Here is a 5,577-nt window from a genome sequence, read left to right as displayed (position 1 = left end):
GGGAGGAATGAATAATAGGGAGGAGGAAGAGGATAAAAGCAAGTTGGGTGGAGAGAGAGAGAGAGAGAGAGAGAGAGAGAGAGAGAGAGAGAGAGAGAGAGTAAAACAATTGTAATAATAATTTATTGGCCTTCAGTTAAATTTCTAAATATGTATATTCATTGTAATAACTATTTAGGGCTCGATGACCGAATTTTTTGTTATGGCTATGACCTTACTTTGTATACATGTTACGCTTTTTTTTCACAGCGATGGCCATATTAGGTCTTCAAAAATAATAAATTAAGCATAAATGATAATACTGCACATATCTTAGACAATCAATAACAACTCAATAAATAAAGTATGCAAGATGGGCAATAAATAACGAACATAATTTCACAGAAACTCAGTATACACCTTTTCACCTTCAAATAAAAAAATGAACTTCAAATTTAAAAAATTACCTTAAAATTAAAAAAGTTGACTTTCAAATTAAAATACTTAACTTTCAAATTAAAAAAGGTGACTTTCAAATTTTTTTTTTCAAATCGAAAAATGTAATTAAACTGAAAACATCCATTTTCATCTCCTCCTCCCCCCTTCAATGGTCCTCCCGCCCCTGTTCAATAACCCCCCACTACACCCCTTTTCCTCTCCCCCTCCCTCCTTCAAAAGTTATCCCTCCTCCCCTTCAATAACCCCCCACTACACCCCTTTTCCTCTCCCCCTTCCTCCTTCAATAGTCCCCCCTCCCCCCTTCAATAACCCCCTACTACACCCCTTTTCCTCTCCCCCTCCCTCCTTCAATAGTCCCCCCTCCCCCCTTCAATAACCCCCTACTACACCCCTATTGCTCTCCCCCTCCCTCCTTCAATAGTCCCCCCTCCCCTTCAATAACTCCCTACTACACCCTATTGCTCTCCCTCCCTCCTCCTTCAATAGTCCCCCTCCCCTTCAATAACTCCCTACTACACCCTATTGCTCTCCCCTCCCTCCTTCAATAGTCCTCCCTCCCCCTTCAATAACTCCCTACTACACCCCTATTGCTCTCCCCCTCCCTCCTTCAATAGTCCCCCTCCCCTTCAATAACTCCTACTACACCCCTATTGCTCTCCCCTCCCTCCTTCAATTGTCCTCCCCCCTTCAATAACCCCCTACTACACCCCTATTGCTCTCCCCCGCCCTCCTTCAAAAGTCCTCCCTCCCCCTTCAATAACTCTCTACTACACCCCTTTTCCTCTCCCTCTCCCCTCTTTAATAGTCCTCCCTTTCCCCCTCAGTAACCCCCTACTACACCCCTTTTCTTCTCCCCTTCCTTCCTTCAATAGTCCCCCCTCCCCCCTTCAATAACTCCCCACTACACCCCTATTGCTCTCCCCCTCCCTCCTTCAATAGTCCCCCCTCCCCTTCAATAACCCCTACTACACCCCTATTGCTCTCCCCTCCCTCCTTCAATAGTCCCCCTCCCCTTCACTAACCCCCTCCTACACCCCTATTGCTCTCCCCCTCCCTCCTTCAATAGTCCCCCCTCCCCTCTTCAATAACCCCCTACTACACCCCTATTGCTCTCCCCCTCCCTCCTTCAATAGTCCCCCTCCCCCTTCAATACCCCCCTACTACACCCCTATTGCTCTCCCCCTCCCTCCTTCAATAGTGCCCCCCCCCTTCAATAACTCCCTACTACACCCCTATTGCTCTCCCCCTCCCTCCTTCAATAGTCCACCCACCCCCATCAATAACTCCCTACTAAACCCCTAATGCTCTCCCCTTCCCTCCTTCAATAGTCCCCCCTCCCCCTTCAATAACTCCCTACTACACCCTATTGCTCTCCTCCCTCCTTCAATAGTCCCCCTCCCCTTCAATAACTCCCTACTACACCCCTTTTGCTCTCCCCATCCCTCATTCAATAGTCCCCCATCCCCCTTCAATAACTCCCTACTACACCCCTATTGCTCTCCCCCTCCCTCCTTCAATAGTCCTCCCTCCCCCTTCAATAACTATCTACTACACCCTATTGCTCTCCCCCTCCCTCCTTCAATAGTCCTCCCTCCCCCTTCAATAACTCCCTACTACACCCCTATTGCTCTCCCCCGCCCGCCATCAATAGTCCCCCCCCCCCTTCAATAACTCCCTACTACACCCCTATTGCTCTCCCCCTCCCTCCTTCAATAGTCCTCCTCCCCTTCAATAACTCCCTACTACACCCCTATTGCTCTCCCTCCTCCTTCAATAGTCCTCCTCCCCTTCAATAACTCCCTACTACACCCCTATTGCTCTCCCCCTCCCTCCTTCAATAGTCCCCCCTCCCCCTTCAATAACTCTCTACTACACCCCTATTGCTCTCCCCCTCCCTCCTTCAATAGTCCCCTCCCCTTCAATAACTCTCTACTACACCCTATTGCTCTCCCCTCCCTCCTTCAATAGTCCCCTCCCCTTCAATAACTCTCTACTACACCCTTTCCTCTCCCCCTCCCTCCTTCAATAGTCACCCCTCCCCCATTCAATAACTCCCTCCTACACCCTATTGCTCTCCCCTCCCTCCTTCAATAGTCCCCTCCCCTTCAATAACTCCCTACTACACCTTTTCCTCTCCCTCCCTCCTTCAATAGTCCCCCCTCCCCCTTTCAATAACTCCCTACTACACCCCTATTGCTCTCCCCACATGTATGGAAGAGATGGTGACAATGATGTAAATCCTTTGATGAGGTTGTTTAGTTTATTTTTTTTAAAGAGGCTCTTGATTTTCTTATTAAAGTTGGTGTTGACATTATTTACAAGACTGCTTCTAAGCTAACTATATGTGGTATCACCAATTGAAATATCATGTATCTTTGTAAGATAATTATCCTTATTCAAAATGACTAATGCTTTAGATTTATCAGCAGTTGTTATATGGATATCATTATCATGTTTGACTTTCTTGATTGCTTTCGTAAACGAGAAGGGCAATTTGGCGTAGTTGGCACAGACATTGACGCATAAGTTATTCCTTAACAAATATTTACGACATCACTTGATAAATTGTTATGTTTTTCTAATTTTGCAAAACGATTTCGCTACATCTACAAAATCACCGTTTTTGCTTGAATATACAAAACTCATACCGTATCCTAAGGCACAGCGTGTGTCTTTGTCAAGCTCCTTGCGGGAAAGGTTGATAAGTAGGTCAGGGTTGGAGTCCTCGGTCCACTTACTGTTGTTGATTAATCTTGTGAGATTCCGTTGAAATTTTGACGGAAGATCACTGCGGACACGTCGCAATTTCAGATAACAATAGTTCAGCATATAATGTTTCCAGTCCCTTGGTATAGTCCTTTGGAAAGCTTCTTTTATTCTTTTTAACATTTTTTTTTTTTTTTTACATCTAAGGAGACAGTTCAAGGGCGCAAAAAAAAAAAAAAAGCCCGCTACTCACTGCTCCTGAACAAAGGTCAAAGGAGTGTCCAAAAAGAGAGGTCAATTTCGGGAGGAGATGTGTCCTGACACCTTCCTCTTGAAAGAGTTCAAGTCGTAGGCAGGAGGAAATACAGATGAAGGAAGATTGTTTCAAAGTTTACCAGCGTGAGGGATGAAAGAGTGAAGATGCTGGTTGACTCCTGCATAAGGGGTTTGGACAGTATAGGGATGAGAATGAGTAGAAAGTCGTGTGCAGCGGGGCCGCGGGAGGAGGGGAGGCATGCAGTTAGTAAGTTCAGAAGAGCAGTCAGCATGAAAATATCGATAGAAGATAGAAAGAGAGGCAACATGGCGGCGGAATTTGAGAGGTAGAAGACTATCAGTATGAGGAGGGGAGCTGATGAAAAGAAGAGCCTTTGACACCACTCTGTCAAGCAGAGCTGTGTGAATGGACCCCCCCCCCACACACACACGAGATCCATACTCCATACGAGGGCGGACAAGGCCCCAGTAAATGGATAGCAACTGTGCGGGGGAGAAGAACTGGCGGAGACGGTACAGAACGCCCAGGAGTCTGCCCTGAGGCAGCACCGGGAGAGGACGTGTGCCCCAGGCGCGCTCCGGGGTGCCCGGGCCCGGCCAGTGCCACTCACCCACCACCCACCCGGCCCAGACGATGCACCGACCCAATAAAGTCACCCGTACACTACCCTTTTACCCAGTACACTGCCCAGCACACTATAATCTCTTGATTGCTTCCGCCACTACCCGTACTGTGAGGTGAACAGCCCTTGTGGTCTTCAAAACCTTCACTCACCGTATTGGGGGCACACTATATCCGGCCCTGTTTCTCGCCGGCTTAGGACTGTGTAGGAGGCTACCTATGCCTAGTTAGGCTCATCACGCCCCACCATGGCCACCCTCCACAGGGTGAAGGTGAAATATAAACTCAATGATGGAGCAGAAAAAACAGCCATAGAGAGAAAACTCCTTGAATGCCTAGCCAACCAGAACATCTTGGTGGCAGACATAAAGGAGAGCTATGGGGGCTACTCCTTGTACGTGGCAGATGACAAGTCATTTGACCACATATATCTGGACACAACAGCCAAAGTCCTCGGCGACGCGGGCTTCACCCTATACACCCCCCCAGAGGTCAAATGCCGCAAGTGCATTATCATCAAGAATGTACAGGGCTTGGCTGACCATGATGTGCTTCATATCAAACAAGATATTGAACGCATACAGAGCTGGGCATCCGTCACAGAGGTCATTCGCTTCCCGAAAGGCCACACATATAAAGTCATGTTCAGAACACAAGACATGGCTGCCACGGCATGCAGGCAGGGACTGAAGGTCCTAAATCTAAGCCTTACGCCAGCCCAGCTGGAGGTGGAACAGTTTATTCCACTCACCGTGTGCTTCAGATGCTACCAGATTGAAGGACACACAACAAAGGAGTGCACAAAGCCACAAGACTACAAGGTGTGCTCAATCTGCGCAGAGACAGACCACACGTGGCAAGAATGCGACGCAGGGGAGCAGAAATGTGTCCTGTGCTCAGGCCAGCACTCTTGCATGGCCATGAAATGCCCGAAAAGAAAACAGGCACTAAAAGACAAACGTGCCAGGGTAAATGCCAGCAAGCTGAAACCTAACCAATTGTATTCTTATGTAGCCAACAACAATCAGACTTACCCACAACCCGGCTCATTAGAAAACCAATTGAAGGTTGCAGCTATTACGGCTACTGCCCTATCTCAAGAGCAAAGAACGCCAGGCACATACCAGGCTGTCATAAGGACACTGAGCATTGAAAATGGCCTCCCATCACCGGCTAACACGAAATCAGCAAACACAGCCTTGGCTGAACTCGCTCAGACCCTTCAGGCCCTAGTCCCAAGTCTATCAACAACGGCCATTCAGACCCGCCCCCCACCCCCAGCGGCAGGCTCGCCCCAGGCTGTCACCCCAACCCAAACAAACGATGAATTACCTCGTGAAGAGGTACCAGGGTCACAACTGGGGCAGAGGAGCGACGGCTCGACCCTTCCATCCCCCCCATCGCCCCCACTCCCTCAACCCTCGCGGTCGGTCCCCTCGACCACACAACCATGCCCACCACATCAGGACCAACACAAAGGTGCCAACAGAGCAAGCACTCGCCCCGGGCTGAGGAGCGAGGCAAAAGGAGCAACA

General features: G+C 48.7%; 1 protein-coding gene across 1 annotated transcript in view; it reads right to left on the bottom strand.

The window, feature by feature from the left end:
• Positions 1-5,577, bottom strand: part of LOC126984084 (organic cation transporter protein-like) — a 77,804-nt gene that overhangs the window by 4,866 nt on the left and 67,361 nt on the right. The gene's annotated exons all lie outside the window — the stretch shown is intronic.

This window comes from Eriocheir sinensis, chromosome 55 (genome assembly GCF_024679095.1).
Source record: "Eriocheir sinensis breed Jianghai 21 chromosome 55, ASM2467909v1, whole genome shotgun sequence".
NCBI classification, from domain to species: Eukaryota; Metazoa; Arthropoda; class Malacostraca; order Decapoda; family Varunidae; genus Eriocheir; species Eriocheir sinensis.
Note: the sequence above shows the minus strand (reverse complement) of the source record. Positions and strands in the feature narration are given on the sequence as shown.